Below are 14,204 nucleotides of genomic sequence, written 5' to 3'. Positions count from 1 at the left end.
GAGACTGTGTGTAAGTTAAGACAAGGTCACAAAAGGTGCTGTGGCTGCCTCTGTGCTCACCCTTAGATTACTCACTCTAGGGGAAGTCAGATGTCATATAGTGAGGAGACTCAAGCAGACCCATGGAGAGGTCCACATAGTAAAAGAAAACAATGAGGGTTCTTGCCAACAATTAGCAAAGAACTAATGCCGCCTCCTGCCAATGGCGTTTTGAGTGAGCCATCTAGAGGTGGATCCTCCAATGTCAATTCAACCTTTAGATGATGGTAGTTCCCCCCAATATCTTGATTACAGTCTCATGAAAGATCCCAAGCAAGTACCATGAAACTAAGCTGCTCCTAAATTCCCTAACCCACAGATACTATAAAATAGTTGTTTAATTTGTAAATCACTAAGTTTGGGGGATAATTTGTTACATAGCAATAGATACCTAATGCAAAGAGAAAACCTGAAAGCAAATAGGGGAAAATGACACATTATATTCAGAGGAACAACAGTAAGAAATAACATTACTTCCAAAAAGAAGCAATGCAAACTAGAAGATAATGAAATAAGATTTTTACCATGGTTTTAAAAAAACAAAAAACCTGTCAACTTACAATTCTATATGCAGCAAAGGTAGGCTTTAAAAATAACATCAAAATGAAGCATTTTTCTGGTAAGTAGAATATGAAAGAATTTATTGCCATTATAGTCACATTAAAAGACATGATAGAGGATGTTCTTCAGACTAATGGGAAATTATGGCTGAAGGAAACTCACATCTATGGAAAGGAATGAAGATAGCTATAACTATAAAATACTCTTCTTTTTAAATAAATTGAGAAATTTGTAAATTCTGTAAATTTGTAATTTTTTTTTTTTTTTTTTTTTTTTGAGACAGAGTCTTGCACTATAGCCCAGGCTGGAGTGCAGTGGTGCGATCTCGCTCGCTGCTATCTCTGCCTGCTGGGTCCCGGTTCAAGCAATTCTCCTGCCTCAGCCTCCGGAGTAGCTGGAATTACAGGCACATGTCACTATGCCCAGCTAATTTTTGTATTTTTAGTAGAGATGGGGTTTCACCGTGTTGGCCAGGCAGGTCTTGAACTCCTGACCTCGTGATCCACCCACCATGGCTTCCCAAAATGCTGGGATTACAGGCGTGAGCCACTGTGCCTGGCCTTGTAAATTTGTAAATTTCTAATAAGAGAAAACAAATTCTGCTTTTTAGACAAGATGCAGTAACAGGGGCTGCATATACCCTCCCACGTGAAACAGTAACAAAAAATGACAAAATATATGAAATATGCTTTTCAAGACACTGGGCATCAAAAAGTGAAGAACAGTGATTCCTGAGATATGGGAACAAATGAGGGAGACCTATGATTGCCCCAGCATACTGTTTGAGTTTCCAGGGTACTGGGGTAAGGGGGGTTTCAGGTAGACCCTGGTAGACACCCTGAGTTGAGGAGAGAGAGATGAGAGTCCAGGGAGACTGAGGCATCTGGAGTTTGCAAGACAGAGCACTAGGGAGGAGAAGATGGCACAGAGGAGAGACTCGAGAGATCTGCAGAGATCACCCATAGACTACCCAGGAGGGTACTGATCAGCAAGGAACAACTCAAGATAATTCAAGGGAACAGTGTCTAAAGCCCACACAGGGCTGGGAACAGTGCCTGCTTCCACCAGCCAGACTGGAAAATCTCACAGTTATAGGACATTGGGTAAAGCACTGAGAAGGGTCTTACCCTAGTGACAGGAAATAACTAGCTCTCAACTAAACACTGCTGGTTCTGTCTAAAAACATCTTAAAAGCAAGACCTGAGTAACTTTCTAAGTAACTTAATTGTGTCCCAAAACAAAGTTCAAGAATATTTATAGAAATGCAAAAATTTTCAGCACCCTAAAAGGATAATTCATAATGTCTGCTAGACAATCAAATTACCATGCTGAAGAGAAGTGGGAAATATGATTTATGGAGTAATCAGTTAATAAAAAATTTACCATTTCTTTTATTGTTAAACAGTTCTTATAAATGTATTCTGTTTGTTAAAAAGTCAGAGACATTAAAGACATTAAAAAGACCCAAATTGAACTTGGAAAGATGAAGACGAAAAGTACACAGTAGCCCCCACTTCTTCACAGTTTTAATGTCCACAGTTTCAGTTACCTGGAGTCCAAAAATATTAAATGAAAAATTCCAGGCCGGGCACGATGGCTCACGCCTGTAATCCCAGCACTTTGGGAGGCCCAGACGGGTGGATCACGAGGTCAGGAGATAGACACCATGGTGAAAACCCGTCTCTACTGAAAATACAAAAAATTAGCTGGATGTGGTGGTGGGTGCCTGTAATCCCAGTAATCCCAGCCACTCAGGAGGCTGAGGCAGGAGAATGGCATGAACCCAGGAGGCAGAGTTTGCAGTGAGCTGAGATCGCGCCACTGCACTCCAGCCTGGGTGACAGAGCGAGACTCGGTCTCAAAAAAAAAAAAAAAAAAAAAAAAAAAAAAAATTCCAGGCTGGGCCCGGTAGCTCATGCCTGTAATCCCAGAGCTTTGGGAGGCCAAGCGGGGAGGATCACTTGAGATCAGGAGACAGACCAGCCTGACCAACATTGCAAAACCTCATCTCTACTAAAAATACAAAAATTAACTGGGCATGGTGGCACACACCTGTAATCCCAGCTACTAGGGAGGCTGAGGCAGGAGAATTGCTTGAACCCAGGAGGCAGAGGTTGCAATGAGCTGATATTGTGCCACTGCACTCCAGCCTAGGAGACAGAGCAAGACTCTGTCTCAAGAAAGAAAAAAAAATTCCAGAAATAAACAACCAGCAAGTTTTAAATTGCATGCATGCCTTTCCAAGTAGTGTAATGAAATCTCAGTCGTCCACTTGTCCAGCATACCCATCCTATATATGTGACAAACCCATTACTAACTTCATAGCCATATTGGTTATCAGATCCACTGTACTGCATTGAAGTGCCTAGGTTCAAGCAGCCCTTCTCTAACTTAATGGTCCCAAGACACAGGAGCAGTGATGCTGGCATGTTATCATTGTTCCGTCTTATTATTTGTTGTTGTTAATGTCTTACTGTCCCTAGTTTATAAATTAAACTATCATAGATATGTATCTTTAGGAAAAAACATAGTACAGTCGTCTCTTGGTATTCTCAGAGGATTGGTTCCAGGACACCCCCCTCCCCAGCCCCCATGGATACCAAAATCTATGGTTGCTCAAGTCCCTTACATAAAATGGCATAGTATTTGCATACATAGACTAAAAATAAAATCCTGAATCCCCTACCAACTGAATGGACTCCCTCTTGCCCAAGGGGACCCCAGAAAAGCCTTAAAAACAGTTCCTGGAAATGACAGGAGGTCAGACACCCCTCACTATATCTCCTCCCTTTTAGAGTTTAGACACAACAACAGACCACCATTGATATTAAAACAGACTGTAAGACTGACAGAACAGACTCTTTGTGGCAATAAGATAACAAATTATAAACAGGACCTCAGGCCATGCCAAGCAGAGTTAAGTTGCATACCCCCTACACTTAAAGGAGAAGCTATGTTCTAACTGCCACAAGGCTTTTCTTTCTAGCAGCTAAACAAGCACTGGCCTGGAGATAAGCAGGATTAACACAACTTGTAGCTCCATCAGATGCTGGGTAGCTGACCCCAGCCCCTGTTCCACCATAGCTTATAGCTTTGATTGGGCAAGAGGCGATTCCAATAACCTTCTCCTGATTATGGAGACCACTCACCGTGGACTGGTTCTGGCCGAGTTACAGAGGCCGTGTGTTGAGTGCCTTTGTGTCCCTGCCTCCCTTTTGATTTATAGGGCCTTATTGTAATACATTTAAATATGAAGGTGCCACCCTAAGGTGAACATGGGTTGTATGTTATATGCATGTTTGCATTCAGGACTACCTCCATGAATATTTATAATTTCCCCTGTAACCTGTTGAATATGTATATTTAGCCAATCCTTTCTGCACAAAGTTGCTACCCCAACCCCTCCTCCTTCGAAGGGCCTGGCTCTGGTCTTTGCCTGAGGCTATGCGGTCCAGCCTGCAGGATGGCCACCTTGCAGGCTGTAACTTTTACAGGAAAAAAAGTCGCCTTTTCTACATTTATAGATCTCATGATTTTTAAAGTTAACACATACAACCTATGCACATCCTCCCATATACTTTAAACATCTCTATATTATTTATAATACCTAATACAATGTACATGCTATGTAGTTAGACTGTAGTTTTAAAATTTGCAGTTTTTGATTGTAATTTTCTATTACTTTTTAAAAGAAAATGCTTTTGATCTGCAGATGGTTGAATCCATGGATTAGGGACCCGCAGATACAGGGGGTCAACTATACATAGAGGGCTTGATACTATCCAATTTCAGGTATCCACTGGGGGCCATGGAATACATCTCCAGTAGATAAGGTAGGACTACTGTACGTATTATCTGTTTCCATTTATGTGATGTTTTGGAATTAGCAAAACTCATCTATGATGTTAGAAATCAGAAGAGTGGCTGCCTCTGCAGGATGATGATTACCTGGGATGGAGCTCAAGGGAATTTTCTGAGATGATGGAAATGATTAGGATTGTGGTTAGGATTGTGGTTACTAGATGTCTTTACTTGTCAAATTTCATAGAATTTTACACTTTAGGCCGGGCATGGTGGCTCACACCTGTAATCCCAGCACTTTGGGAGGCCGAGGCAGGTGGATCACAAGGTCAGGAGATCGAGACCATCCTGGCTAACATGGTGAAACCCCATCTCTACTAAAAATACAAAAAAATTAGCCAGGCGTGGTGGCAGGCACCTGTAGTCCCAGCTACTCAGGAGGCTAAGACAGGAGAATGGCATGAACCTGGGAGGCGGAGCTTGCAGTGAACCAAGATCGCGCCACTGCACTCCAGCCTGGGTGACAGAGCAGAAAAAAAAAAAAAAAAAAAAAAATTTTACACTTTAGACCTGTGTATTTCATTGTATATAGATCACACCTCACTCAACTTTTTAAAAAGAGAAGAGGAAGCACAGAGCAGGAACATGGGTATGCTGGTTCTTTAACTTTCCTGTCCTTGACCTTCTCTACCACTGGGTTCCCCTCATTCCAACAGTCAACACTCCCCAGCCAGCATCAGCCTAGGTCCTGTTTCCTACATGTCCTTGGGTGACAATGTTCTGAGCAACAATCATAGAATTTTTCACAGCTTTCTCAATTTGGAGCAGAAGTTGTCACTTGTTTAAAAATAACTCAACATACAACTTACAAAATTAATTTAAAGAAAATAAAAAATTCTTGAAAAGTTTCGCCATATTAAGAGAGAACTCATATCTCTGCAAACACACATGGTAGTCCTCTGACTTAACCTGGAGTCTACATTCCTAGGCCCTAGTGGATGCCTGAAACCTTGGATAGTCCCGAACCCTATTATATACTGTTGTTTCCTATACATACACACCTATGATGAAGTTTAGTTTATAAATTAGGCACAGTAAGAGATGAATAATAATGAATAATAGAGCAATTATACCAATTAGCCAGCATTGCTACTCTTGTATTTTGGGGCTATAATTATGTCAAATAACAGTTACTTGAACACAAGCATTAAGATACCACCACAGTGGATCTGATGACAGAGATGGCTACAAGTTACTAACAGGCAGGTAAGGTAGGCAGTGTCCATATACTAGGCAAATGGATGATTCATGTCCCAGGTGGGACAGAGTGGGATGGCGTGAAATTTCATCACTCTACTCAGAAAGTCGTAGTTTAAGACTTTGAAAGCCAGGTGCGGTGGCTCATGCCTGTAATCCCAGCACTGTGGGAGGTTGAGGCAGGAGCATTGCTTGAGTCTAGGAGCTCCAGACCAGCTTGGGCAACATGGTGAAACCATGTCACTACAAAAAAATGTGAAAATTGCCAGGTGTGGTGGCATATGCCTTGGTCTCAGCTACTCAGGAGGCTTGGCTGAGATGGGAGGATCACTTGAGCCCAGGAGGTCGAAGCTGCAGTAAGCCTTGTTCACGCAACTGCATTCCAGCCTGGGTGACAGAGCGAGACCCTATCTCAAAAACAAAATACATGAATTGTTTGTTTCTGGAATTTTCCATTTAATATTTTTGGACTTCAGCTGACTGTGGGTATGTGAAACCTTGGATAAGGGGGGACTTCTGTCCACAGTGACAGCTTTGAGTCCTGCTTACACGATGCCAGCAATGATGAAGAGTCATCAGGAACAGAAGATCTAGAAGAAACTAATAAAAAGCTAACCAGATCCAACTTTTAGTTCAGAAGAAATCGATTTGATAACAAAAGAGTTGAACAAAGAGAAATCTAAATATTCCAAACCAGAGGTTGGGTGCTGAAATTTCAAGAAGGATGGGATATCTGACAAGCGGCACTCCCCATACGGTCATTCATCAAGGAGTCAGAAGTCAACAGAAAAGAGTTTTTCACCTATCTCTCCTCCCACACAGGCACACACTCCACTTTGCTATAGGGTTTCTTTCCTCTGCCTCTTCCTTCAATAAAGATCTTTATAGCCAGTGTATTCAGGAGGGCAGTTCACAGCACAGGGACCTCCTCTTCCTCCTGGTCTTTCAGAAAGCATCTGTGAATCACCTTCAGGATACTTGCCACTGGAAGATCTCTTTGGCATTTATCCTGAAAATACTAGTGAATTATCTTCAGTGCTGACTCAGCTTTCAAAAGAGCCTGCTACCGAAAATCCAGAACCACAACAAGAAATGTCGGAATTTTGTCTGTCTTCCAAATTTATTTTTAATTATCTCTCATTTTTAGTTTAAGGAAGTGCTGTACCTTCAGTGATTACACTTCTGCCTAAATGAAAGCTTCACAGTATTATAATTCTTGAGCTAGTGTTTTGTAAATAAAGCTGATTTACATATTAATCCCATTGAGTGAATTATTTACTTTATCTTGTACTCTCTGGATAGTATAAATATTGTGTTTAATTTGATTAATGGTCCATGACACATGAACAATACTGGAAGTATCACATGCACAGTGCTGAAATTGAACATATTTGAAATGGCAAAGACATTTTTATACGTCAAAAGGTATATCACTGTAGTTTTAAGACAAATGTGAAGTGGCCTGATGTTTTTATTAGACAAAATAACTTGATGTTTACCTGAATACATTTAAATTGGAATGTTTAAAACAATAGAGAGTGAGAAAGTTTAATAGGACTATCTCATTATTTTAAGCCCTGTTAGACTATATGTAGCCTCTCCCCTTCTTTATCCCCCTACACAGATAACTCCCTATCCATAAGTCCAGGCAGAACCTAGAGAAGGTTGGTAATGTGGACTAATCATAAGAATGTGCGTTTAAAAGCTCAGGGCCAGTACTTAGCAGCTGACCTTAGACAAGTCATTTTCCCTTTTGGAGCTGTGGTTTCCTTTGTCATGGGCCATGATTAACACCAACCTCTAGGAACAATTGAGATAATCAGTGGGAAATCACATCATTAAAAGAACTACACACAGGATTTAGAGAGGCAGCGTCTTGTGTTTGTTTAACATACAGGCTTAGAAGCCACTGCCTAGGTTTGACTCTAGCCTCAGTTTCTAGCTAAGCAGGGAAACCAAGTCTATTTTCACATTTTTTAAAGGGATGGACAAAGGGATGATTTCATCACTCAGAAAGTCACAGAATTTAAGACTTATGAATTGTTTTGTTTTTGGAATTTTTCATTGAACATTTTTGGACTTCAGTTGACTGTGGATAACTGAAACCATGGAAAGCGAAACCGCAGATAAGGGTGGGGAACTTCTGTGCATACTAACGGCTTCAAGTCCTACCTAAAAGATACCAGCAATAATAACTATTTTTTAAAGGAGACAATCATAACAGCTCCTCATAGGTAATCATGGAGAACGAAGGAGCTAACTCAGATGGAGCTCTTGGCGGGTATCTGACTTGCTACAGTTGCCCAGTGTGATGGTTAATATTAGGTGCCAACTTGATTGGATTGAGGGATGCCTAGAAGACTGACATAGCATTGTTTCTGGGGGTGTCTGTGAGGGTGCTGCCAGAGGAGATTAACTTTTAATACAGTGGACTGGGAGAGGAAGACCCACTCTCGATGTGGGTGAGCACCATCCAATCAGCCGCCAGTGCGGCCAAAACAAAGCAGGAGGAAGGGGAGGTGGGTTAACCTTGTTCGCTGGGTCTTCTAGCTTCCTTCTTTTTCCCCTGTGCTGGATGCTTACCTCTGCTCCTGGTGCCCTTGGACATCAGACTCCAGATTCTTCAGTCTTTGGACTGTGAGACTTGTACCAGTGGCTTGCCGGGGCCTCTCAGGCCTTTGACCACAGACTGAAGGCTGCACCATCTGCTTCCCTGGTTTTGAGGCTTTCGGACTCAGACTGAGCCACTACCAGCTTCTCCCTTCCCCAGCTTGCAGACAGCGTATCGTGAGACTTCGTCTTGTGAGCATGTGAGCCTATTCTCCCTATATACATACATATATCCTACAGGTTCTGTCCATCCAGAGAACCCTGACTAATATACCCAGCATAAATTAGCATGCTTATTTCTTGAGATACTGACCACTCCTGTATCATCAGTCAGTCCTGTGTTCACTGCTATGTGCTGGGAAGTCCACAGGGAACTTTAACTCACCAAGTGCAAACCCAAATCCACCATCCTCTCCCCAGCCCAGCCATTCTCCTCCATTCGTCACATCTCCCCTTGCAACCTCTGCCACTCTACCCAGCACCCCTCCCTTCCTCCATCCCTAAGTCCCCACCCTCCCTCAGACACCAAATCTGGGGAACTCTTTCTCCCTCTGCAGAGTCCACAGTTTCTGCCACCTGAATCCCTGGGCCAAGGCCCCATTGTTCCAGGACCATGCCACCTTGCTGACACCTGCTCAGTCTGCCCTGACACCCAGCCGCAAGGAGGCTCCCATGGCACAGCTCCAGTGTGGCCTCTCTCCAGCTCAGTCAGCACCCATGACTCCTGTTTCTTACAGAACAAATCTCATCTCTAGCACAGCAGGTCTTGCCCTTGTGGAGAGATTTTTCCCTTCTTGGCCGTGTGGTGTGCTGTTTGAGGGGCAGGATGAGGATGTGGCCACCTCCTGACCATACCATCACATACCTGACTCTAGGCCTTTGCTCACGTGGTTTGCTCTCCCATGTTTAAGGTCTCCTCCTCACTCCTAGGTCTAGTTTCCAGCATCCCCCATTCAGGGCACTGAGCTCCCCCCAACCCCCATTGCCACCCTACTTCCCGGCAATGCCAGGGCATGCTAGCCACAGCCTGCTGCATGTGCCAGCTCTGGCTCAGCCTGCTTTTTCTCTGCCCCATAAAGCATAAGCAGGACTGGATACATAATCTCCAGGGCCCAGTGTAAAGTGGAAATCAGGGTCCCTTGTTCCAAATTATTAAGAATTATGAAATGCATAAATCCTAATTGAGGGACATTCTACAAAAGACCCAACGAATAATCCTCAAAAATGTCAAGGTCATCAAAAACAAGGAAAGACTGAGAAACTGTCACAGCCAAGAGGAGCCTGAGGAGTCACAATGACTGTATGCCATGTGGGATCCTGAATGGGATCCAGGAACAGAAAACAGAAGGACATTAGGTAAAAACTAAGGAGATCTGAATGAACTTTAGCACATAATAATGTATCAATGGTTCATTAATTGTAGTAAAGGTACCATGCTAATATAAGATGTTAATAATTAAGGAGACTGGTTGAGGGGCATATGGGAACTTTCTCTACTATATTTGCAATTTTTCTGTAAAACTAAAACTTCTAAAATGAAAAGATGGCCTTTTAAAAATTCACAATAAAAGAATTTTGAGGTGACAGCAGAGGCAATAAATATAACTTATTTATTCATTAATGTCCAAAACAGAATTGAGATTTGAATCCAGATCTGCCTGAGCCCAAGGCTTTTGTGGCTAACTGCTTACACTGCCTGAAGAGTGGTGAGAAGACCTAGGAGGGGTTGGCGGAGAAGACTGGGGAAGCTGGATGGAAGAAGAAGGTTGTTACAGTACTTAGCAGAGGTTAAGAGTCCAAGTTTAAAGACCCAGGCCACGTACAGTATGATTCCATTTATATGAAATGTCCAGAAAAGGCAAATTCATACAGAAAGTAGATTAGTGGGTGCCAGGGGCTGGGGAGGGAAGAATAGGGTTAATGGTATGGGGTTTCTTTTGGAGGTGACAAAAATGTTCTCCAATTAGGTAGGGGTGATGGCTGCAAAGCATTGGGAATATACTAAAAACCACTGGATTGTGCACTTTAAAATGTTTAAAATGGTACTTTTTATTTATTTTTTTGAGACAGCATCACTCTGTCGCCCAGGCTGGAGTGCAGTGGCACAATCTCGGCTCACTGCAACCTCCGCCTTCTGGGTTCAAGTGATTCTCGTGCCTCAGCCTCCCGAGTAGCTGGGATTACAGAGTGCGACACCATGCCCGGTTAATTATTGTATTGCTAGTAGAGATGGGTTTCCCCATGTTGGCCAGGTTGGTCTTGAACTCCTGACCTCAAGTGAGCCGCCCGCCTCCGCCTCCCAAAATTCTGGGATTACAGGCGTGAGCCACCGCGCCCAGCCTAAGAGATTTAGAATCCTACCTGGCACATAGCAAGCACTCAACCTTAGCTCTGATAATATTATTACAAAGAGATGGTAAAGCATTAAGGACTTCAGGCTTAGGCGCTTCCCTTCTCCAGGGTCCAGGTTTTTGGGGTCCGTTCTGGACCGAACGACTCAAGGAAGACATCGTGAACTCATTCCCAAGCCTTCCCACTCAAGATCCTGCAAACGGAGTCGTCTGAGAGCCCTCTACCCTGACGACCCGGGGCAAGGACCCTGTCGGGGCGGCTCCAGGTGGGATGGGGCCAAGGCAATTCTCCCACTGCCAGAGGAGGAAGACTGGCGGCCACCGGGAAGCGTAAGCGGCAGCGCGCCGCCTGGTGGCACCTTCGCGCACACGGTCCCGGAGGAGCGGGAGGCGTCAACCCCAAGTCGCCAGCTACTCCTGCCAGGAGCCCCTACAGCTGCTTTTAAATCGTAATTGTTATCAAATAGTGAGTTTTTATACAGTCAGATTATTGGCCTTATTATTCTTAATCCTGTGAGGTAGTCATTATTCCTGTTTTACAATTGAGGAAACTGATGCTTGGAAAGTTTCAGTAACTGGCTTAAGATCCCCCAGCAGGTAAGAACAGCCCCCAGGTCTAGGGCCACAGCTGTCCAGATCCAGAACTCTTTCCTACACACTCCTGTGGTTTGAGAGAAGTGAGGGTAGCCGGTGGAAGCATCTGCAGTCCCCACTAAGGGTCAGAACTGGCTCTGGGACTGATTTCAAAGCAGATCTATGCCACAAAGCCTGCTCCACTTCCAGCCTCAGAACCCCCAGACCCGGGGAAAGTGGGTCTCACATAGCAACTCTGTAGGCCCTTTGACCATCAACCCCTTTCTCCCCAGCCTTATTAATGTACCCACTCAACCAACGTTGCTTGCCTCCCTGCTATGCCAGAAACTGTCTTCAGTGCTATACATATCGTGGGGAACAGGGAATACAGGGCCCCTGACTTCAAGCAACTCACTACCTCATCCTCATGCTTAACCCTAGCAGGACGCCTTTGCTGTGAGGCCCATGGCACTGGGTTTGGGAACACCCTAGCAAATCTTAATCCTGCTATCTTAATGTGTCATCCCATGGGCAGGGACCCTGCACATTCTTCACCCATCCCAGGGAAAGTTATGGCTCAGGGGGAGTCTGACTCCCTCTGAAGCCCCCACCCTGGCCTCAGCTGAGAGCCTGCATTCTCGAGATGCCAGGGCTGGAGAGGAACCACATCTGCAACCGCTCAGCTGCAGGTGGCTGGAGAAGGGTCAGTGACTTGGTACAGGAGCAGGGGCACAGAGCAGTTACAGAGAGATTCCCAACATGCAAAGTCCCCTGCCCTGATGCTGGAGTCCTGGAGGGAGAGCAGGGCCCAGGACCTCCCATGAGTGTATTTCAAGAATTGAGAGAGTGGTTAGGCTGAGAAGGGAAGTGGGGCAGGGACTGGCAGGAGAGGGGGCAATGCCCTCCTTTTGCTTGCCCCCTATCCTCAGTCTCCCTTCTCTGCAGCCAGGAATTAAACAAAGACATGAAACCTGATACTTGGACTAGAAAGGCCTGCTGGGTACACTTTACCACCTAAACAGCAAAGTTCCAAAGACTGGAACTTTTTAGAAAAATCTCCAATACCCCACAGGCCTGAAGGAGAGAGAGAGAGAACATGCTGTGGTCTCTGCATGCCACCCCTCTCTGCTGAGGTCCCTGCTGAGCTCTCCAGTATAGGCACAACCTTGACCATGTGCCTGCATCCAGGGGATGACAGATGTGGGTCTTGGTACAGGCGTGCCTGTATGTGTTTCCTGGCAGTAGTTAAGTATCTAAATATCTATTTGTCTTGGCAGTCATCTGCCTATTCATGTTTTTAGCTGTGTGCGCCTGTGTGTTTGCTTTTTTTAGGCATACATCTTTGGTATGTGGGTGTCTTTGGAGTGAGGTGCCTATTTGTAGGTGTGATGTTTCTGGAAGGTGAAACATCGCACCTGTGTCTTTGTCGTATGTTTTCATGTGTGTACCTTTGCAGGTGTGTATGGGTGGGTAGGTGTGTTTGTGCATGTGTATTTGCAAGGTGGAGTTGTTTGGCTGTGCTGAGCTGTTGACTGTCATCCACTGCCCTTGCCTGGGCTGTCAGAGGCCAAGCTAAGCAACCTACCTTTGCCCCACAGCAGCCTTTCTCAATGACGGAAGTCCTTCCCCCAGGGAGTCCAGGTCCACCCGTTGCCACCCTCCTGATGCTGGGTGCCCAGTTAGGGAGATGTGCTGATGGCATGCACGACCTCCCCCAGATACTCCAGACCACCCGGACTTGTGAGGGGAGTGTGTGTGGAGAGGGTACTGGGTAGCCCTGCCTTCCCCTCAGCTCTGGGGAAACAGCTAGGACAGTCCCCTTCGCACAGCCCAATCCATCCCCAGGGAAGGTGTTCGAGGGAGGCTCCCCCGTTTAAAGGGTTTCTTTCCAATCCCATCTCCCCTGTCCCCTTTGCTCAGTCACTCATTCGCTCCAAGCAGTGTGATCTCTGGCAGGTGGCTTTACACCTCTGTGCAAAGTCCTCATCTGTAAAATGGTATGTAAATGGCGCTTACTTCAGAGGATTGTGAGAGTTAACTGACATGATGCATACAGAGTGCTTAGCCCTGTGCCTGGCACAGGGAAGGTCTTTGCCTATGTTAGCTGATCCCCTTATTCTGACCTCTCTGGGTTTCAATCCCAAGACACTGCCCATCCTTCAGACCTCACCTGTCCCCACGTGCTCCTCGGACCACCCTTGGCTGGTTAGGACTTTCCCCCTGGAATCAGACTGGCTGGGAGGGGAGAATCTTGGAAAGAGATTATTGATATTGCACTGCAATTTCCACACAATTTTAAACATTTAATTATATACCCCCTTATGAAATAGTTATCCTTTTCCTCCATTTTACAGATGATGATGAAGGCAGCATCCGAATTGTTAAGTAACTTGTTCAAGGTCACACAGCAAGTAAGGGGCAGAGTCCAAGTTTACACTGAGGCAAAAATGGCTGTCCCACTGTCACGTAGGACGCTGGTTTACAGCAACCCAGGATCAGAGTGCTGGAGGGTTTCCAGGGGTCTGGTTAACAGTTCTGCCGAAGATCATACAGACAAGCAGAGCCAGCCAGGACGATCCTAATCTATACCCAGCTTCACATTGCTGTAAGCCCCAGGGTAACCAGGACTTGGGTGTTCTCATTTTGGGAGCTTTTTTTGGAAAGATCCCCACATGTGGAAGGCAGAGCGCATACTACAGACAGGAGAGTCAAAAGTGAGAGTCCTACATTCAATCAGAGGAGAAAGCTGACATGGCCAAGCCAAATGAAGGCTCAAAGCCAGATTTCCTTAATTTGGGCAAGCGAAAATTGGGCCGCCTCCACGTCCAGTCATTCTCCAGCGGCCGGGTTTTTCAAAGCTCTGCGCCCGCCCAGTGTCTCGAGAGGAACCTCCCCCAGGGTACCCCAGCTCTGTCGCGGCCGCGCCCAGATGGCCGTCGGGTTCCCCCTCAAGGCCCCCCTGCCGACTCCGCCCTCTGCCGGCCAGGCCCCGCCCGGCCGCTCGCGGTCCCC

General features: G+C 45.4%; 1 protein-coding gene across 4 annotated transcripts in view; it reads right to left on the bottom strand.

Moving 5' to 3' along the window:
• The window catches only part of PCBD1 (pterin-4 alpha-carbinolamine dehydratase 1), a 1,172,580-nt gene that overhangs the window by 326,097 nt on the left and 832,279 nt on the right, over positions 1-14,204 (bottom strand). The gene's annotated exons all lie outside the window — the stretch shown is intronic.

This window comes from Macaca thibetana, chromosome 9 (assembly GCF_024542745.1).
Source record: "Macaca thibetana thibetana isolate TM-01 chromosome 9, ASM2454274v1, whole genome shotgun sequence".
Taxonomy (NCBI): domain Eukaryota; kingdom Metazoa; phylum Chordata; class Mammalia; order Primates; family Cercopithecidae; genus Macaca; species Macaca thibetana.
This window is presented reverse-complemented; position numbering and strand designations above follow the sequence as displayed.